Source organism: Narcine bancroftii, chromosome 13, assembly GCF_036971445.1.
Source record: "Narcine bancroftii isolate sNarBan1 chromosome 13, sNarBan1.hap1, whole genome shotgun sequence".
NCBI lineage: Eukaryota > Metazoa > Chordata > Chondrichthyes > Torpediniformes > Narcinidae > Narcine > Narcine bancroftii.
This window is the reverse complement of record NC_091481.1, coordinates 18,501,615-18,524,132: the sequence shown is the minus strand read 5'-3', so window position 1 is coordinate 18,524,132 and position 22,518 is coordinate 18,501,615. Positions and strand designations below refer to the sequence as shown.

Sequence of the window (22,518 nt, the reverse complement as noted above, 5' to 3'; positions counted from 1 at the left end):
GCAACAAGGTACCACAAATGGTGTAAATAGAATTTAATATTACAATGCACAGCGACAGGAACGTACAGATATGAACGTAAGGCTGCACTGTTATTGTAGCAGTTAGAATGAAGCTGTTAACAGTGCCAGCGACGTGGGTTCGAAACCCACACTGTCCATAACAAGTTTGTATGTTCTCCTCGTGTCTGCGAGGGTTTCTTCCAGGTGTTCCAGTTCCTCTCACCCTTCAAAGCATCCCGGCATTGGCCAGCAAGGGCTTGTGGGCTGAAAGGGCATGTTATCATGCTTATGTCTAAATTTAACAGACTTTGAACGATTTACCTTTGGTAAATAATTTATTTTGAATAAAGTCTATTTTTGGTGAAAAAAAATTATTTTACTGTACCTGCTCTCAAAAGAGAAAAATGAGCATAAAGCCAGACGAGAAACTGAATAAAAGACCTATTATCCGTTTACTATGAAGTAAATCATCCTCTTGGTTTTTTTTCAAGTGTTTATATTCCCATTGACATGTGAAAGAATAAAAATCCAATCCAAAATGCAATTATAGAAATCTTTATACAAAAGATATCCACTGAGAAAGGGAGACTTTGATAAATGTAAAGTTATCAGAAAGAACTGAAAGAAAGACATTCTTCTTTTTAATTAAACTGTCAGCTCGTAAAATAAAATATTTCTTCTTTCCTCAGCACAAGGTCAAACATCTGCCGGTCAAATTGAATGTCAAGGTCACACTTTTTAAATTAAATGTGAGAAGCTTGCATCGGCAAAGAGAGGGAGGCCATTAATTCAGGGAACCTTGGTTCTTTAGAGCCATCTAGTGGTAACATTTATTTTAATCTCCTTGGAAACAACTCCGGTGGTATTGGTTAAAACACAAAGCAGGAGAAACTCAGCAGGTCAAGAGGTGTCCTTTATATAGCCAAGGTAAAAATACATAACCAAAGTTTCAGGCTTGAGCCCTTGCTTTGTGTTTTTACTTCCACCATGCTGTCTGCAGATTTTCGTGTTCTACTCCAGTGGTATTGGTGATGAAGAGTAATTTTACAAAAAAGAGGGAGAGCTACTCATCTCAGAAAGCAACAGTTCCTCGATGATCAGTAATCGACAGTAACAACTGAAAGTGCAAGAGTCTGCTTCCAATGCACAGTTGTTTTCATTTTGTGCAAAAGTGCTCACATGATAGTAGTTAATTAAATTCATGATTGCTTATTTGCACTAAAACACAAAGTCAAAATTATCTTTCATGTCACTTGATACAAAGACAGATTGAAGAAAGATCCTGAGGTGCGAATTCCCCAAACAGTAGAACCTGAGGTGTGAACTCCCCATACTGTAGTACCTGAGGTGTGAGCTCCCTGTACCTAGTACCTGAGGTGTGAGCTCCCCATACCTAGTACCTGAGGTGTGAGCTCCCCGTACCTAGTACCTAAGATGCGAGCTCCCCATACCTTGTACCTGAGGTATGACCTCCCCATACTGTAGTACCTGAGGTGCGAACTCCCCATACTGTAGTACCTGAGGTGTGAGCTCCCCGTAGTACCTCTCAATGGCCCAAACTTTGTTCCCATTGAAAGTGAAACCTTGTTGGTTTTGGTCAATGGTATGTACTTATCACATCAGATTGAATTTTTACTTTCAGAAAACAATCTGTATTTTGTCCTGGAAGCTTTGCTCATGGTACCATGTCTGGGGTGTGGGAGAATCCCATCTGAATGCATAATTTGCTTCACCCCTCTAAGATGCATGCAGGGGTGTGAAATGGTGGACAGATATATTTGTGTCTGACCTAAAACTTCCAAAATGGGAAAGGGATAATTACAATGGGGTTTGGCTGGAACCAGTGAGAGTAAATTGGAAACCGATGTTCAAGGATGAAAGCACAGAATTAATGTGGAGGAAATTTAGGGACCACGTGCTGGGTTCAGGATGAGTTTGTCCCATAGGATAGGGAAAAGATGGTAGGAAAAGGGGACCGTGGTTGATGAAACAGGTGAGGTATCTGGCCAAGAGGAAGAAGAAAGCAGACATTAGATATAGGAAGCAGGAAATAGGAAGGACTCATGAGAAGAATATGGTAGCCAGGAAGGAATTTAAGAAAGGACTTAGGAGAGCTCGAAGGGGGCATGAGAAGGCCTTGGCAAGTAGGATTAAGGAGAATCCCCAAGGTGTTCTATGCATAAGTGGTGAACAGAAGGATGATTAGAATGAAGGTAGGACCACTTAAGGATAGAGGAGGCAATGTGCCTGGTGGTTGGGGAGGTCCTAAATGACCGCTTCACTTCAATATCCACAGGAGAGAAAGATCTTTATCAGGGTGAGGTCAGAATAGAACAGGCTTGTGTGCTGGACGACACTGAGATTAAGGAAGAGGAAGTATTGGATCTTCTTAAAAACATTGATTAATAAGTCCCCAGGGTCGGACGCGATATACCCAAGCTTGGTGTAGGAAGAGAGGGAAGAGATGGTTTTTGAGTCCTTCTTGGCAACAGGATAGGTTTCAGAGGATTGGAGAATGGCAAATGTGGTTTCCTTTTTTTAAAAATGGTAATAGGGAGAATCCTGGGAAGTATAGCCAGGTGAGTCTTAAGTCAGTGGTGTGCAAACAAATGGAGAGGATTCTTAAGGATTCTTGAGCACGGAGAAAAACAGTCTACTCAAGGATTTTAAAAAAAGCAGCCTCTATCCTCAAATACCCCACCACCCAGGCCATGCCCTCTTCACTCTGTTACGATCAGAGAAAAGGTACAGGAGCCTAAAGACGAGCACTCAGTGGCACAAGGACAGCTTCTTCCCCGCTGTCATTAGATTCCCAAATAATCAATGAACCAGACACTGCCTTACTTTTCATGCACTAGTATTTTTAATTTTTTTTATTTATAGCAATGTTGTAAGATGGTTATAATATGAATGTTTGCCTCAAAACACTGAATTCCATGACTTGTTCATGACAATAAAAAACTTCTGATTCTACCCTGAAGAAGTTCGCCTTTGCTCTCTAAAGTGAGTTCTGTGGGATTCTCTCTCATTGCCCTCCTCCCTCATCTGTAACCCATGCTGCTCTCAAGCTGTACGACCCAGACTCGACTCTACAACCACGTTGCCTTCCTCGAACAACTCTGTGAAAGCTCTTCTTTCAACCTGTTAATGTGTAATTACACTATTCGTCCAGCTGATGGCTCTGTATAATCACTTTCCACAAAATCCTCAATAGGGCCTGGAATGTATTTCCTGGAACATAGAAATAGTGCCTGCCTGACTGCCTTCTCCACCGTTGATGCACTGTTGACTCCACGTATCTCTAAGTTGCTGAGCTGTGGAGTCAGATGCACTTTGTAACTGACCATTCACCTTAATGATGGCCAGAGCTGACACATCCTGTATGTCTCCATTGATTTCAAAGGGGTTTCCTATCGATAGCCGCTTTCAGGTGCATTCTCCGCCAAGAAAGCACCTGCAGAAGCAGATGCAGACCTGTCATTTAGGTGGCAGCCCTGAAAGCACTGCATTGTCCCACCTGAAAGGTTCAGCTGCAGGAGAGGCACCTCGGAGCGCACTCCAGCTCCTGTCCCTTTGGGATGTCGGGACGGGGGCGGCCGGCGCAGGACTACAGGGCAGGGGCAGCCGGTGTGCAGAATGTCAGGGCAGGGGCGGCCGGCGTGGGACATAAAGGCTGGGGCAGAAGGCGCGGGACTTGGGGGCAGGGGCTGCTGGCATAGGACATCCCTCATTGGTCACCCCTGCCCCGACATCCTCCGCCGGCCGCCCCAGCTCTGATGTCCCGCACTGGGGAGCTGTCAGACAGTGGGGAGGGGGACTGTCAGGCAGTGGGATGGGGCTGTCAGGCACAGGGATGGAGGCTGTCAGGCACGGGGAGTTGGGTCACCGGCTGATTGTCATCAGCCCATCCCTTAGCAGCCATTTTTAGGCGGCTGCATTTAGGTGCCTAGGGGGACTCCAGCTCGGGCGATTATCCCTCCCAGAGGAGGGTTAGAAAGTGCACCTCAGAGGTGCCTCCTGCTCTTTCAGGTGGCCTCCCGACAGCTGCATCGGGGTAGAATATGCGGCTTTACATCGGGGTATTCTGGCCACCTGAAAGAGCCTACTGTTTAAGTAGTGATTAGGGAAGGTTTATAAATCTTTTTCTTAGCGGTTAGCACAACACTCTTACAGAGCCAGTGACTGGGACATGGGTTCGAATCCTGTGTGGACTTTATAAGGATTTTGTATGTTCTCCCAGTGTCTGCATGGGTTTTCCCATGGTGGGTCTTCCCACCATTCAAAAATGTACCAGGGGTTGTAGATCAATTGGGTCTATTTGGACAGTACAGGCTGAAAGGACCTGTTATTATGCAGTATAAATTTTAAATGTATTGTCACATTCATTGAAAACATTTAACCGTCGCTGCATCTGCAGGTTCCTCCCCCTCCACGGAGCCACCCAAAAGACAAACAATAACACAATAGATAAATAATCCCTCCGCCCCCAAGTTTACAGATAAAGCCTCTGACCAGGGTGAGTCTTACTAAATAGGGATAAGGAGACACTTTAAGTAAGTCTCTGTAAGGTGAGCGGCATCAACCAGCTCTTCATCTGGGCGACATTATTGCTGCCTCAGACAACTTTATTCAAAAAGCTGCTATGAGCAAGGCATGACCGAGTCACCCCGCAGGGTAAATATTTGCTTCCATCTTCACTGAAGGTTTATGCGTTGCTTCAGAGAACATTTACAATTTTAAACTTACATTATTTTCCTCAATTTTATTTTTGCCAGTTGCTTGAGGCTGCCGATTTCTTGAATTCAAGATACAAGGGGTTTTATTGTACTTACTTTGGAGGTCAATGACAGGGGGTTCCAAGTGGGAATAGGGCAAAGAATTAAAGTGACAGGGGGCTGGAAATTCAAGCCCTTACAGACCAAACAATCTTTATTTTGTTTCATTAATGCAGAGGGAACCACATCATGAGCATTAAATGCAATCAACTAAATTGGAAGAAAATGCAAGTCAATCGCTACTTCACTTGGAAGGAAGATATTGGCAGATATTTACATTTTGCCAAAACGGTGTATCCATCTATTCTCTCCTTTGGAGTGTATCATTCTTATCACTGTGGCATTGTATTAAGCTTAATGATAATCATTTTCCACAGAGAATATTGGAGTAAAACAACTTTATCTGAAAAGTTGTCCAAAGAAATAACAAGGGATCATGAGCCGCACAGATGGAGACCAACCATGAGATGATTAAGCCAGTTGCCTAGGTTTCATCCCTCCTCCCTGGAGTTTCCTAACATGCCCAGTGGATCAATATCTTAGATGTCTCTCATCACCTGTGGTTGGAGGTCCAACCCCTTCTGCTGTGAAAATCTTATTGGATCAGTCACACAGCAGCACGGTGCCAGAAATAGGAGTTCCTAGAATCCCATTTCAAATGCCCAAACCTCAATTAACCCTCCTAATTTTCCATCTAACAACTCTATAAAAGAGTTATTATCCAATGGTGAAGGAAGTGCCAAAGGCTCCCAGCAGTTTGCTGTCCGCTAACCAGTCATTGGTCCATTACCCTCTCGTACTGTACCCTCAAATTTGTTCAATAATATCTTCTTTGGCTCCTTATATTTGTGCAATATCAAAGAAACAAACTCCTCTTCCCAAAACCTGAAAGCTGATGAAACTGTAAATTGCTTGGAAAAGAGGCCAACTCAAAGTCTTAACTAAATTTTTAATTTAATTTTAAATTCAGACATGCAGCACGGTAACAGGCCCTTCCGGCCCACAAGCCCATGCTGCCCAATTACACCCAATTAATCTACACCCCACCTTACATTTTGAAGGGTGGGAGGAAACCGGAGCCCCCCAGATGAAACCCACGCAGATGTGTGGAGAATGTACAAACTCCTTACAGGTAACCCTGTAACAGCGTTCCTCTCAACGTGACGCTAACAATTTTTTTTAAGTTTGCAGACAGTTGTTGGGAACATTGGAAGTTTTATTTTTGAATGGACCCGTCATTGTAGTCGCATTGACTTAAGCATTGTCTGATTACTACCTTGAGGTGTGGCTTTCTCATTTCTGATCAAAGTGCACTACAAATGACTCCTGCTGCCAAGCCAAAACTGTGCAAAATGCAGTGACACTGTTTGCCCATAAAAATACACAGAGGTCCTGTAACTCCAACTCTCTCCAGATATCGGCAGTCACGGCTGACTCAATGGCAATGCTTCTTCGACAGTTCCATACACCCCAAACATGTAGAACAGACTTTTCAAGTCAAGTCTATTGTCATCTGATGACACAAGTGCAACCCGGCGAAGCAGCCGGTCCTCAGTGCAAAACACAGAGACACACAACCAGACAAAACACACATACAGGCAAGCAATACGTATGCAGGATTTGTATATACAAATAAATAATTAAATATTGCTTCGTGAATATGAGCGTCTCGGATGGTTAGTGTGAGCAGTTCCTTTGGTCGTTCAGCATTCTCCCTGCCCATGGGAAGAAGCTGCTCCTCAGCCTGGTGGTGCAGGCTCGGATCCTCCTGTACCTCTTTCCTTTAAAAACTCAGCTTCTCCTTTAATTTTAAGTGTCAATGATCTTGAAAGCAAAATGAGAACTAAAACTAGGAATATGTATTGTTCACATTAATTGAAGTGTTGCAGGTTTGATGAACAATTGTGTAGAAATGCATGAACTTCTTGTCAATGTAACTTGCTCACGGAATTTATTTTAAATTACTCTGACCTAGTTTTATTGTTTGCAGGTTCTGCACAGAGAACTAAAATGAAAATGTTCTAGAATTTCTACTGCTGTAGTACAATTTCCTGGCCGCATGTGTAAAATTTATCTAAAACCAGTTTGTCAGCATGGCTGTTTGTTCACAGATCATGTGATGTTGATTGACTGCAGTTCTCCATTTCAGCCTCAAATATTGAATCCGCTTTTCACCGGATACCCAACTCCAGGTCCCTCTTTGAACTTATTCCTGGTGAATTCCACCTTCTCTGTGAGCCCACAACTGTCCCCTCCTGCCCTCGCCCTGAAATTTGCTTTGACTTCCTTGTGATGGACTAACCGCCTGCTGCTTCTCCATATCCACCAATCTTTCATCTCCTTGGTCTTCTCTCCCCCACCAAACTCATCTCTTAGAATTCTACTCAGCCTGGTTCAATTCCTTTATCTATCCATCGTGGTCTTCTCTCCTATTAATCTTGATACTTCTTTTCTCAATCAAAACACTACACTGGGGGAAGATCGTGGCGAGCATCTGGCATGTGGTGTGTACAATAATAAGTGTGCAAGGTTGGAATTCAGTTTCTTCTTCTTCTGATGTCCATCCCATAGGATGATGATGGGTCCTTTCAGTAGTTTAGTACGAGGATACCCCATTCCTCAGAAATAAACGGCATGTGTGGGAATGGATTGAGGTGAGTAGGGGATTGCACAGGTCCAGACCCATCCCCTCGACATTCCCTCCCAGATCCAGCAGAACAGTGAGGTCCAAGATGACTGGGGGAAGCTCCGTCGCAGTGAATGGCCAGACCGAGCTTCGATGCCAGGGATGCTGTTTCCACGCTTCACAGCCTGTGTTTTCTAAATGTCCATTGACCCTACGAGAGGGTTCACCCACCCTTTGAAGGGTCTTGTTTTTCATCCTGCAGGGATTTTAGCCACCGTCTGTCCCAGGCAAGCCTGGTGGGAGAGCCAGTTTAGTCGCTGACCACCCGACCATGCAGCAAGTAACACTGGGTTACATGGTTCCAGTAGCTCAGCATCATAGATTATGGGAAGATTGTGACCACTTTGAAATCTGTCATGGTCCTCACAAAGCACCACTTGAACCTATATTGGAAAATGTCTTGGCCGGTGTCAAATGCGCCAGAAACTTGATCCAGTAGAGTAGCTCAGGTACCAGGGTGCTGCCTCACATCCAGTCCTGACTGCACCCTTTCTGTCTGGAGTTTGCACATTCTCCCTGTGATGGCTTGGTTTCCTCTGGGTGCTCAGGTTTCCTCTCACACCCCAAAGATGTGCAGGTTTGTAAATTGCCCCCAGAATAAGGAAAGTTAATGAGAATAGTGGAGAGTGAAAACCTGGGAATGATATAGGATTAATGTAAATAGGAGGTTGATGGGTAGCACGGGCTTGGTAAGGTGAAGGGTTGGCATAGCGGTTTGTTACAGCGCCAGTGACTGGGGCCGGTGTTTGAATCCCGTGTTGCCTGTAAAGAATTTGTGCGTTCTCCCCGTGCCTGAGTTGGTTTCCTTCCAGGGGAGTGGGGGTGGGGGCTCCGGTTTCCTCCCATCATTTGAAATGCAGTGATTGCAGTCAAATCACAGTAGTGCTGGGGGAACTCTGCCAGTCTCGCAGCTTTCATAGGAGGTAAAGATATGTTACCAGCGTTTCAGGCCTTCCTCATGGTACGAGTGAAAAATCAGAGGCATCTGAACTAAAGGATGGGGAAAGGATGGGAGAGCACTTAGGCCCAAAATGTCAGTAATACACCTTTACCTCCAATGGACACTGCAAGACCGGCTAAGTTACTCCGGCGTTTCTCCAGTGCTAATTGTTTATCATTTCCAATTTCATTTGGTTTCTTGTTTGCAATTTTCTCCATAATTTCAGAGGGGTTTTCTGTACCCTCTTTTGTGAACTCAAACACAAAATATTTGTTTCTTTTCTGCCATTTCTTAATTCCTCACCTCTATATAATCCTATTTCACTCATCTGAGTGTTACTGGTACCATGTAACCCAGTACTACCTGTCGTGTGGTCGGCGATTAAACCAGCTCCCCCACCAAGCTTGCGTTGTGAAGAAGAGGGTAGCTCGACACCCTGCAGGATGAAAAACATTCCTGTCAAAGGGCGGACGAACCCTCTCGTAGGGTCAACGGCCACTAGTAAGCACGTGCCGTGAAGCGCGGAAAGCCCAACCCTTGCATCGAAGCTTGGTCTCGCCACTCACTGCAACAGAGCTTCCCCCAGCCGTCTTGGACCTCACCGAGCTGCTGGATCCGGGAGGGGATGTTGAGAGGGTGGGTCTGAACCTGTACAACCCCCTACTCACCTAAATTGATTCACACACATGCCATTCATTTCTGAGGAGTGGGATACCCTTATACCAAACCCTACAAACTGACTGAAAGGACACATCATCATTCTATGGGATGGATCGCCAGAAGAAGATGTTCTATAGGAGACTCTCATCAGCTTTATTACCTGTCCAGTCTCAGGCTGGTAATCCAAAGCAAGCCCTATCAAGCCATGCAGTCTGCATTTCCCTGAACTGTGGGGATATCTAAACAAACCTAATTTCCCACTTAGCCTGCTACTCACTTCTCCAAGAAAGAGTAATGAATTCCATTCTTCCTGGGTGGAGATTGGTCCTCACATTGGAAGCATAGCAATGTGCTGTCAATTGGAACAGGTGTCACCTGAAACAATCTATTAGCCTTCATGAGACCAAAAGGCCATAAGACATGAGAGCAGAAATAGGCTATTCAGGTCGTCATTTCTTCCCCGCCATTCAATCCTGACCTGATCCATTTTACCACTCAGCCCCACTGCCCGGCCTTCTCCCCATAACCTTTGATACCCTGGCTAAACCGATCAATCTCTGCCAATTTCCACAGATTTACCACCCTCTGGCTGAAGAAATTCCTACGCATCTCTGTACTAAGAAGACATCCTTCAATCCTGAGGTTGTGCCCTCTTGGCCTAAACTTTCCCACCATGGGAAACAACCTTTCTACATCTACTCTGTCCATGCCTTTCAACATTCATAATGTTTCATTGAGCTCCCCCTCCCCCATTCCAACAAATACAGGCTAAGAGCTGTCAAATGCTCCTCATATGATAACCCTTTCATTATTGGAATCATCCCAGTGAACCTCCTTTGAAACCCCTCCAATGTCAGCACATCCTTTCTCAAATGAGGTCACACTTGTGCCTTAGAGTACCTCTCAATATCACATCCCGCCTCTTTAGGTAATGAATTTGCATTTGCCTCCTTCACCACAGTCACGTTACAAGAAATCTAGAGCAAGTTAATAGGCATCAGTTACCACCTCTTTAAAAATGTTTAGCTGCTAGATTCAGTATTGCTCCATTATTGTGCCAGAGCTATTGTTCCTGCAGCCACAAAGCTCTAAGGACCCAGGTTTGATCTTGACCTCTGCATCAATACTGCATGTCCTCTCCATAACTATATTGTTTCCTCCAGGTGCCCCAATTTCATCCATGGTAGGTTGTTTAGCTACTGAAAGCTATCCCATAGTGTAAGGAAAAACAATTAATGATCATATGTAAGAGAGTCTAAATTGCAGAGGATCGAAAATAAGACTGGGAATGGGATATCTGGGGACTGCAACCCTGCAAAGTGGGATGGACTCAGTGGACTATTGGGCCCCATCTATATCATTACAGGAGGGAGATACAAGAAGGTCTAAAGGGAAGATGGGAGGGTTGTTTCTGGAAAACCCTTGAGCAGATAAACAAGACCCTGGCTTACCTTCCCAGTCATGCTGCGACCATTAGGATCTCAGCTGCATTTACTTATAATACTTCCAATCAAAGCAATTAAACAGCACAATTTTTCTTTCAAACAGATCTCTTTCCAATTTAATGTCCGGAAGCTGCGCAGGCTCAGACCTGGTTAGTACTTGGAAGGGAGACTGCCTAGGAACACCAGGTGCTGTAGGTTTCTGTGAGGGGCGCTGGACAAAGTGGCGACTCTCTGTCTGCCTTACGGAGGACATAAGTTAAAAAATTTCATGTATGTTACATTCTAAGTGTAGTATTACATGACAATAACAGAACCTTTACCTTTTTTTTAACCTTTACCAATAAAATTCCTTTACATTAAAGGGACAAGTACTTCCCATTGGTTTCCTTTCTATGGTTCCTAATTTGCAGCATTGGCTGCAAATTCATGGCCACATTCACTAAGACCAATGTTAAATCAACAATAGATGAGGATTATTGTGGTTAACCACCTCGTTCAAGACAACACAATTCAATGACAATTAAGGACAGCCGTGATGGGAGCTTCCAATAAAAATTTGGACCTTGCCAATGCCTGCAAGCTGTTGTATTATCCAAATCCATTCAATGCAAACTTGAAATATAATCAGACTTACAGTATACAGTCATGTGCCATTTCTGTCTATGATACGTTCTGTGAAATAGGACGCTTTGTGATTTGGTCGTTGTGAAAACACCATATAATATACTAATGACAGGTGATTAGAAGTGGCATGAGTGCCAGGGTAATTAATCCCATGACAGCAGCATTTGGTATTCCTGCATTAGAAGCATTGTTGCAGCACATTTACACCTGCTAGGCCACAGCTTCGAGCATCATTAATTTTGTACTGGAACATGGTGCCTGGAGAAATGGACCCGGGCTCATTTTCAGCAATATTTCTGCTAGATGCCTGGCGTTCTTCAGTCTTGTGGCAGCAGTTCTGTCAGTGTACGTGACAAGAAGCATTTTGCAGTAACATGGAAATCCGATTCCCTACTTCACATTGATCGTTGGAACGTGGAGATGCAATGCTGAAGTCCCTTTGAGAAGATTACTTAAAGTCTGAGAAATTTGGCAACCTTATTTAGATGGTTTAAATGCCCAAATTGTATAATTTATTTTGAAATTTGTCAATTAGTATACTCTTTATTAGAAATGTAATACTTTTAAAATGATGTGACTCTGAGATGTTGCTCCTGTTGCTTTTTATTTCCTCTTTCTTTTTTATCTCCCTCTATTCCCTGCCGTCTGTTCCCTTTTCTTTTGAATCAGTGAAGGGGGGCTCTGGGAGAAGATGGACTCTCCTTTTTATTTTAGTTTATATGATTTTATATTTTGTGTATTATTGTTGTATTAATTGAGTCCTGTATTCTGTGTTTTCTTAAAACTTAAAATAAAATATTCAAAAAAAAAAGAAGCATTTTGCAGTAATGACAAACAGTGGCTGCGACTGAGAGGATCTCTGAGCGAATTGAGAAAGTGTAATTACTGGAGATACATCCACGACGTCCCGTTTGCCGATCGGGATTTCTGAGCGGACGCATAACTGTATTGGTTTTTTTTTTAAACTCTGAAAATATTAAAGAAAATAAAATCACGTGTGATTCATGCTCCTGGCTTTGCAATAAATATGCCAATTTCACCTGGAACAACTATTGTTATCTTTGTTCCTGCTAAATAGTAAAGCAGAACAAACGGAGATGTAATTTGGAACATTACCAGAATTGGTGTTGAGATATCATCAGGAAGTGAGTTTGAGTTCTGTAAATTCTGGCAATGACATGGAAAAATTTGTGCCCAATTTAAGGTTCTTCACATTTGCAAGAAAAGTGACCTTGAGACAAAATACAAATCGGAGAAAGAAAATGAGGGTTAAATTGACTGATTAGGAAATGGGTAAGTGACACTTGATTATTTTGTGCTATTTGTTGCATTGTACATTCACATTGCCTCCTGATCCACAAGGTTATTGTACATAGGCAGCACTCGTTGACTGTGTGGATTTGTGGGGTTCCCCTATCAAGTCAAGTCAAGTTTATTGTCATCTGATTATACAAAACGAAACAGTGTTCTCCGGTCTCAGTACAAAACATGCAGACAACACTCACTCCCTTGCAGGACGCATTCATTTTCATCAATGTGGCTATCCCTTGAGGTCAAGAATAATGGACTTTGTTCCATTTTCCACAAAGTGAAGATACCTGTGCGTGTATTTGTTCAACACGTACTTGATGTGGCACTCCAAGAAGCACACAATACTTCACAAATAAACTAACTCATTCCAATAGCATGAAAACCACAACGACTGGAGCTGATGGATTTGTTGCTGCCTTCACAGCCGTTAAGTTTGAAGTAACTTCGGCCGCCTGTTCCATTGTTGAGGTCTTGGTTGGATTGTTTTTTTTTTGGTCTGGGACCTTGTAATGGAGGATTAAAACCATGTGCCCAGATGCTTTTTGCTTATGTGGAACTGACGACACTGGGTCCACACGCAGGTCACCTTACTTTCAGAACTAGCAGATGTAATTAAACTCAGCCATGGGGATTTATCTGAAGATACACTTTGAAATGGAATTCCACTGTGAGGCCCAGGGAAAGCAGTTGTCAAATGCAACACTCTGAAATTGACGAATTGGTCACAACCTGTCTTGCTCGAGAAGTTTTAATAAGTCTTTGTATCTACGAGATAAACCAGGAAATCATAACATCCTGGTTCCATAATAATTAATCTTCTAAATTGTAGAATAGTATGTTCAGCTTTGATTTTGACTAACAAATGTTAGAAGGAGTAGGCGCATGATTAATTGTTTTTGGGGTATATAAGCCTGTGGTCCTGCTGCTGAAGTTTAGACTCTCCAAGGGGTGGGAACACCCCTTGTCAAGAAGGAAGAACAGCCAGAGTCCAAGCAACGTCCCGGTCGAGGGAGGTAGAGAAGCTGCTACCAGCGCCCTGACAACCTACTACAAGTGTGCAGTCGTTGCCTCGCTTCGGCAGTTGGGACCAGTCCAAGCGTTGATAAGTATAGTTGGGAAGGGCTTGCATATTGTAGTGTGAAATCAGCTTTTGAATTAGTAATAAACATTTGTATAAACTGAACTACTCTCGGTGTGTGTGTCTATTTTCTTTCGGTAGCTCAAACACTGTGACCAATCTAAAATGAACAAAATGAGAGGTATAAGTTTACCCAAGACAGACGTCACCCTTGACCTTACCATCATGGGTAGCCCTACCAAGAGGGATCTCAGGACCACCACAAGGTGACAATCCACGGAGAAGAATATTCATTTATACAAATAAATAAATATCATTTCATGAATATGGGAGCCTCAGATGGTTAGTGTGAGCTGTTCCTTTGGTTGCTCAGCATTCTCACTTCTGAATGGTCGGCAGCTCCTGATGTTAGCTATGATAACTTCTGATAATGCACTGAAGGCATTGATGGAAAAGAATGAACTGTATCTATAAGTGGGAGGGTGGGCTGTGTTTGAGGACAGTCAAATAAAGAAACCACAGTTGTTTTTGCTTTTATTCCCAAAATCTGGAGTGGAGAAAGAAGTATAATAATTAAACACAATCGATCAAAGTAAGTGAGTTTAATTTCAAATGGTCCATCATACCAGGTCTGTTACCAACCTTATCCATTTAAGTAAAAACACAAAGCTGGGGGAACTCAGCGGGTCAAACAGTGTATAGCAAAGATAAAGATACAAAACCAACATTATGAGCTTTAGCCCTTCATCAAGGTGTGGACAAAATGAGTCTGTATCTTTATCTCTGCCATTTACAGTTTAACCTGTTCAGTTTCCCCAGCTTTGTGTTTTGACTTCAATCGTGGTGTTTACAGACTTTCATATTTTACATTATCCAATCGCCTGTTTGTCTGTTCACCAGCACCCATCTATTGGCAGCCCATAGGTCAGAATCTCCTACTCACTTATCACATCTTCAAAAATGTAGTGTCATGGCAAGCTTCACACACAGATCAAAGCTCAATTCACACAGTCATTCAATTATCCTAACTCTGTCACTCCAAGATATTCACCAATGCACTCTGGGAAGATGGTGAATTATCCAATGATGGGAAGGGAATGGAGGAGGACAACTTCAGCAGGAGGTTCAGGCAGGGCTCTTCGTCATAGCCTCTGTGGTAATTGATCCTCCTATTTCAGCCCATCTCCCTCGTCCTTCAATACCTTCTGACGTAGAAGCAACATATGCACATAATTTTTCTCTCCCTCCTCCAGAACCCAATTCTTGTTCTGTTTAGCATTTCATACCCAAGAAAGGAACCTTTCCGGGCAGTGAAGATGAACAGGCTATTATGGATCCAACCAGCTCAGAGAATAATGCTGACAAATTTTGGAGGTTAGGACAGAGGAGGGGCTCTTATCTGCTTAGACTCTGGCCATAAGGAGACAGGATGAGTCCAGCTCGTCTGAGAGTAGGCCCAAACTATCCTGCTGCTTAATGAATCAGGATTCAAAAGAAGGTGAGAGGAACATAAGCACTGCAGACGCTGGAATCTTGAGCAAACAATGAGAAACAGGAACAACACAGGCAGGTCAATCAGCATCCATAGAGAGAAATGATCTGTCAACATTTTGGATCATGACTCTCAAGAACCAACAAAAGAAGGTTGTTCTGTACTAAGTAAATTCCTGTGCACTGTACAAGCAATCAGAAAGGCTATGAACGATGTTAAAGAATCATGAATAAGTTGAGCAACAAGTTAGCTCCAAACTTCCGCAGGGTCTGGATTCCACCATCTCCAGTGATGGACATGCTTCAAGGGATGTTGTATATGCAAACAAACAAGAGCAATCAAGTGAGATGCTCCAGCTCCAACAATATAGTCTGGCTCCTTCTGCATGCCACAACTCACCAATCCACCCACAGAACATGGGGACCCTGGAAAATTAAATTTCTTGTTTAGGAGACCAGAAAACAACAGCATACCTCAATAGAAGATAGTTGCTCCTCCACAAGCTTGCATTGGGCCTCACTGTGACAGCTCAGGAAGTCGCAGACTGATAAATCAGAGTGAGGTGGAATGAGCAATTAAAATGGCAAGAGCACAAGAGGCCACAGACCAGTAGATCAGAAGGTGGATAGGATGTTGAATTTATGTATCAGCCTTGATTTGTATGGTAGGACAGACACTGTGGGCTGCATGGCCTAATTCTACTCCTACATCTTGGATCATTGGTGCTCCACAAAATGATCCCACCTGTCTGCATTGGTCTCTTCAACGCACAGGAGACCATGTTGATTTCCTCTATGGAAGAGTCATGTACAGATGAAGGGTTGACAATTCTTTCATTAATGACTCAAACATATTTCTTGCTCTGGAGTTTTAAAATGAAAGATTAATTTTTACTAGAATCTTCATGTAAACAATGCAGCACCTTTTCTTGCTGGGGTGAATTATATTTATTTCCTATAATTTGACCCCCTTACACCCTTCCAAGTAAATGCAATGAAAATTTCTCTGCATTTTTCCCCGATGCAAAGAAACCCTGGAATAAAACTAGTGCCAAAGGGCATTCAAAGAGTATCATAAACTGACCTGTTTGAAATGTGGATTGATATCACTAGTTGTTCAGTTCAACATTTCGATTTGTAAAAATCTCAATTGGAAGAGGAGTTTACTATACAAGGATTGAAGGATTGGTTTCCTGTACAAAACCTACGTCAAATTTGAGCTCCATTTCCTGCTCCAGAGCAAAATATCCACAGCATCAATCAACATTGAATACTTGGTCATATGAAATACTGTTAAGGTCAGCACGCCAGGAAATGGTCACTGGCAGCAAAAATCTGTTCGTGAAACCCAGCGTTCTGCACAAAATGCAAAGCAATAATCCTGAGGAACACGTTCAAATCCCACGATAACTGTTTGAGAATTTTAAGGCATTTTTAAAATATAGTGATATGTAAAAAAAAATGTTGTTTGTAAAAATAATCAATAAATTGTTGGATTATCATAAAAATCCCACTAACATCCTTTTGGATTGGAAATTGCTTGCCCTTAATCTGCTTCTTGTGTGACTCCTACCTGTAACCAATGTGGTTGATTCTTAACTTCCATTGGGAGTGTCATCAGTTATAGTGAACTACAAGTATTTTCTATTTTACCATAATGTGAGCTCCCTCTCCGGCCAAGAAAAGATCCCATCCCACATCTCTCAGGACCACCAAGAATGGTACTAAACATTAGCCACAGCCTGAGAATAAATGGAAACAGAATGAAGCAGCATTAATTTAAACTGATGCTAGAAAAAATATAATTGGAGAATCTATTCTTGGAGGAAGATCTGTTCAGGGAAGTGTATGGAGTCAAATCTGAAAGACATCTTTTTTAGCCATAGTTATTCATGTGAAGAAGAGCATTTTCTCCCCTCTTCACCAATTGTTCTTGCAAGGAATATATGATAATGATATAAATACAAGAGAAAATAGTCCTTTCATTCAAGTAACCTTTTAAAATGGATCATGTAAAAAAATTTCCTGGAATTTAATGAACTGGCAGTCAGGCAAAAGAAAGAAAATAAACTTTAAAAATTAAAATAAAACAATAAGTAAAAATACATTTGTTTAAAATTGTAAAAGTAAATGCTCTCTGAAATAACACATAAACCTTTGGTGAAGATGGGAGCAAATATTCAGCCAGCGAAGGCCCCTGGTTGTGCTTTGCTCTTAGCAGCTGTTTGAATAAAGTTGTGTGAAACAGCAATGGCGTCGCCCAGAATGAAGAGCTGGTTGATCCCTGCTTAGTAAGAGTCTTTATTTTTGTTGGTATTTTATTAAGTATATTAGTAAGATTTAATCTGTAAACTTGTGGGAAGGAGGGTTAATTATCTATAATGTTAAATTCATCTTTCGGGTGGTTCCATGGAGGGGGTGGGGGGAAGGGGGAACCTGCAGATGCAGCGATGGCTAAATGTTTTCAAAGAATCTGAATGAAAATAAAGGTAAAAATGCTTTAGGTTCATATATTCATGAAAATGAAGTTTGTTCAGTGTAAGTACAGTAAAGTATTTTTGTCTTAATAAAGGTGATTTAGCTGGGCATTGTAAAAGTATCAAGCAACTGGGAAATATACTTATCCAGCATCTAGCAATCCCCGTAGGTGCTGGATACCAGGAATTTTACTGTACTTAGCTAACTCGATGGTTTTACGAGTTTCAGAATGCAATCAAGTGCAGGTGCAACCATGAAACTAATGCACATAATGTATAATTTGCTGGAGATTAATCGCAAGGAAATATTCAGTCAGTATCATTTTTAGGATGAAAACCGGGAAAAATCATTGCAAACGAATAAATTCTCGATCATTCAATGCCAAGTATTTCCCGCGTTGCAGGAAATCTGATTGTTATTTGTTTTTTAAAAGGATAGTTGTATCAAGGGATACAAATGAAGCGAAGTTACTGCCCTAATGGTGGCTCCACATTCCTTATGATTGCAAAGCCCTTTAGTGTTGTTATTACAAAATCTGACCAGTGCCTAAAGAGCATAACAATGGGTCATGTAAAAACCTGATGGATAAATTACTCCTAACTTTTGCACTATCTATTAACACAATGACACACAGGACAAATGTCACCTGACAACCTAGATGAGGATGTCAGGTTTGGGCTATTAATCCACAAAGATTTCTTTTTAAATTGTGTGGTTACTGGATTTTATGCCAATTCATTATTGAAGTGTAGCCAACATGTATTTTTATTTCCTGTTTCAGTTAATGCCTTCTAGTGATTGTTCTGCAGTCTGAATTTCTTCATCCATCCATCTGCCAGGCATTTGTTTGTAGATACTTGGTGACACAGCCGCTACCTCAACTATCCTTGTGCAATGCCCAATGCTAGACTGACTTGCCATAAATTGCTTTGTATCCAAGATCCTATGTTAGCCGTTAAAGTGGCCTCACTCACCCCCACCTTTCCAACCTCTTCTCCCAAACCAACACACCCACTGGCGCAAGCAACTGCAAAATTAATAACAGGCCACAAACCTGTTTGGCACAAATGAGCCAAAGGAAGAGAATCCATTAGATGCACAAGAATATAAAACCCCCCACTTGCACATGAGTCCCAGTCCCCTCCTCTCAGTCCACAGCTCATCCAGGTATCTTTTAAACGTGACAAAATTTTCTGCCTTCACCACTCCTGGCAGTGATAACTTCACCCCTTCTACAATTTATTATATCCTCAACTCCCTTCTAATCTTTTACTCATTAATGTAATTATATCCATTCAAGTTATTTCTCTCTCTGCTAAGCAACATGGATCTTTCCTGCTCATCTTAAATCCATCATAATTTTGTAGCTACTTTGCAGCAAAGAAATACCCCATTTAAACAGTCTGTCCTCTCAACAAAATATTTTATTCCTGGCACCTTCCTTGTAAACCTTTTTATTCTCCCTGGTTCTGTCACATCCTTTCCCAAGTGTGGTGATTGGAAATGCACAATACACTCTATTTAAATACACATTAACTAATGCTTTACACAGGTTTAGCAAGACCTTTGCATTATACTCTGTGCTAAGGCTAATAAGACAAGTATCTTAATCATCTTCAGCCAAAAATTATAGTCCTCAACAAGCTGTGGTAATGGAAAAACAGCAAATGAAATATCCACCACGTTCTTTCAAATAGTAGGAAGCCAGACCATGAGCTGTGATATCAGGAATTAATCAAACTATTTTTAACCACAATTCACGAAGCGAAAGTCAAAATGAACACATAAAAAGACAGATAAAAAGGATTAAAAGGGAACTGAAATAAGGAGACAATACTTCTATTGAGGAAGCTTAAACCCACTGAAACTAAGACCAGATTGGACAACATGGGATACAAATGTGCAGAAACCTATGTGATCTTACCACTGGACGGGTGAGATCAGGCATTCAACCTGTCTTTATGTACGTGAACTGAAATAACCAAATGACACCATTGCCGCTCACTTATTCAAAAGCTTACACATGTTTTAAAGCAAGTTAAAAATAAAGATGTGGGTGTATCCCAGATACACAATTTTATTGGAAACAGAAATGTCACTCCACATGCAGTAAATGTGTCAAAAAAATTACTGCAATAGGAACATGATGGTTTCATGTCAGTAGATTCTCATATGATGTTACAGAAGAAAAGGACAATCTGGCTGAGGTGTTTCCAGCATTGGAGGGATGGCTTGGCTTTGATAAGTCTTACTTCATCTGGTGAATTCAGCCAGCTATCCACAGTCTGTGGCTCAGAGCAGGTTGAACATCTCTGCACGCAGGGACAAATGTAAAGAAGAGAGACAAGCTCAAGGTTAGAGGTTGGACATCAATAGTTCACAAGTAGAGCACTGACATGCTGAGCAAAGGAGCAGTTGCAGTTCCCATCTGGAACCTCAGTTTTCCATTAGGGTGGGCTGGCTTCATGAGTCAGATCATCAGTGAAGGAAAATTGTCTTTGATTACTTGCCTACATTTTAAAGTCTTTTAATTGCACCTAATATATGTTTTTGAAGAAAATTTTGCTTAAATACGTAAAGCTCACATTTGGCGTAGCGGTTAGCACATTGTCTTTACAGCGCCAGCAATCAGAACTTGGGTTTGAATCCTGCGTTGCCTGCAAGGAGTTTGTACATTCTCCCTATGTCTTTGTGGGTTTTCCCTGGGGGCTCCGGCTTCCTCCCACCCTTCAAAGCATACCAGGGGTGTCGGATAATTGGGTGTAAATTGGGCGGTGCAGACTCATGGGCTGAAATGGCCTGTTACCATACGGTATGTCTAAATTTTTTTTAATTAAATTTAAAATTTATTTTGCAGCAGTTAAGTACCTAAAACAGAAGCATTTATAAACAATTCCAAAAGTCTTTGATAGCAGCAGTTGTCAAAGGTCATTGGGTGTAGTGGATGTGGAGTCTGAAGACCGAACATCATCTCAAAATTAAGGAGCCTGTTTCTCTTTGCAGGTGCCTCTCGGGTGTGGAAAGTCAGCGCGACCAGACCTCTGAGCATCAAACAGGTGAGTGGACAGGTCACACAGTTGATGAGTTTGGGCAGCAGACCATATCCAGCGTGGTCTGGGCCAAGTTGTTGTAGGAAAGATATTGAGGAAGTTTTGTTTTTGACTAGGAACAATCCCATTAACCTTGAGACCCTCTGCACCAGGTAAATTGTAACATTAACATGCATTCTGATAAATGAAGGAGACAAACATGCTGGAGAAACTCAGTAGTTAACTCTGCATCCATAGAAAGTAAAGGGTAACCAACATTTTAGGCCTGGGCCCTTCCTCAAGCCATATAACTTGACAAAGAGGTCAGGCCTGAAACGTTGGTTACCCTTTACTTCCTATGGAGGCTGCATGACCTGCTGAGTTTCTCCAGCATGTGTATGTATTACAATCAACCACAGCCTCTGCAGACATTATTTTTAACTGATAAATGGAAACCAGGTAGCTAAGCCACCGACATTTGAAGGAATTAAAAGAAATAAGTGCATACAAGTAATGGCTATAAGACATACAAAGCTATGGCCAGGAGATAGGTAAAGCAATGGACGAAAAACTGACTAACATGATGATTGGCAGGAATGATCATTACAGCAGAGGACCCTGACTTAGCTACTTGGCCAAGTTCATCCAGAAAGTATAATATCTGAGTATAGGTAGTGAGTTTTGGGAGTGATGAAACTAAACTTAAAAGCTTGTACAACTAAATGAGTTGTGTAGCTGAAGTTAATGGGTTCAGTTTGAAACTATTAATCTTTGAACTGTTTGTACAAATTATGATTAATAAAGAAGTATAGTTATGAGGCAAAATCAATGCCTGGTTTATCATGTGCTGAAGCTAACTGACAATAGGTATAATCAGGTGGCATTCATTCATACAAAAGGACCGTGTCAATCTGGAAATCACCCCAGTAATCCCAGGATTATTCCCAGAGATTATTTTGCAGGAATTATTTAAAGCAATAAATATTAAGACCATTTTTACCCCCAGATGTTTTCATTAATCGTGCTTTGTCCACCTAAAGGCCATTTGTTGATAATTGACACTGCTTGATTTTCTTGACAACCCCATGGAAACATTCTGTCTTAAATTTGACTTAAAGACGTACTTCTTTCGTAACCTGGGGACTGCCTGAATTGTAAATTATTTTCATAATGCAGCTTATATTTTTTTTTCCCAATCCCCTTGTGTGATAGTACAGACCTATTACCAATGTATATAGTTACAGTATCTAGAGTGTAATGACTGTGCTTACAGCGATTGGCTGAGAGCTTAGCCACACCTACTGTCTGGGCCTTAAAGGGTTGTGTCCCTAGCCAGGTCGGATCATTCCAGACTGGTCGGCCACCTGTGAAGAGCCCTTGGATCTGAGTCCTTTGGTGAACCAGTATTTGTATCGCTAGATAGTGTCCTTTGACTGATCCTGCAGCTTCGTGGTTTTTAACATTTCGTCAGAATACTTCTTAACGCTGTTTATTCAGGAAAGAAGAATTTCTGAAGTTAATTGAGTCCTTAATCCCGAACATCATTCTGATGAGTTTCTTCTTAGTGCAAGATTTTGACATACAAGAACTATGCACAAATTCAAGCTGATGCCTAAGCAATATTCTATAACGGGTTCAGCATTAGCTTTTACTTTGTACATCGTTCCTCCATTCATAAAGCCTTGAGGGTGCAGAAAACAATTCTGGAGGATAAATAAACCAGATGTTGGGATCTGAAACAAAAGGAGAAAATACTACAAGTTCTCAGCCACCAAATCGCATCTGTTGAAAAAGAAACCAGTGTCTTACTTACGAACCACCTTTCAATGTGTCCTAACATCTTGAAAGATTGGTGAACATATATACTGCTCTGCATACCATTGTTCAAGACAAAAACCATCCCCAGCAGGAGTGAATCTAACCACTGATCCAATATTACTATTGTCCTAAATCACTGACAGCTTGAAGGCTGCCGTTGACCAGGAACTCAGTTAAATCAAC

At 41.9% G+C, this 22,518-nt stretch overlaps 1 long non-coding RNA gene across 2 annotated transcripts in view; it reads left to right on the top strand.

The window, feature by feature from the left end:
- LOC138748626 (uncharacterized) overlaps positions 1-22,518 on the top strand; it is a 78,706-nt gene that overhangs the window by 52,980 nt on the left and 3,208 nt on the right. For both annotated transcript variants that reach the window (XR_011348191.1, XR_011348190.1), the window contains exon 3: positions 20,492-20,544. This is a non-coding gene — a long non-coding RNA (uncharacterized lncRNA). The remainder of the gene's footprint in view (positions 1-20,491; positions 20,545-22,518) is intronic.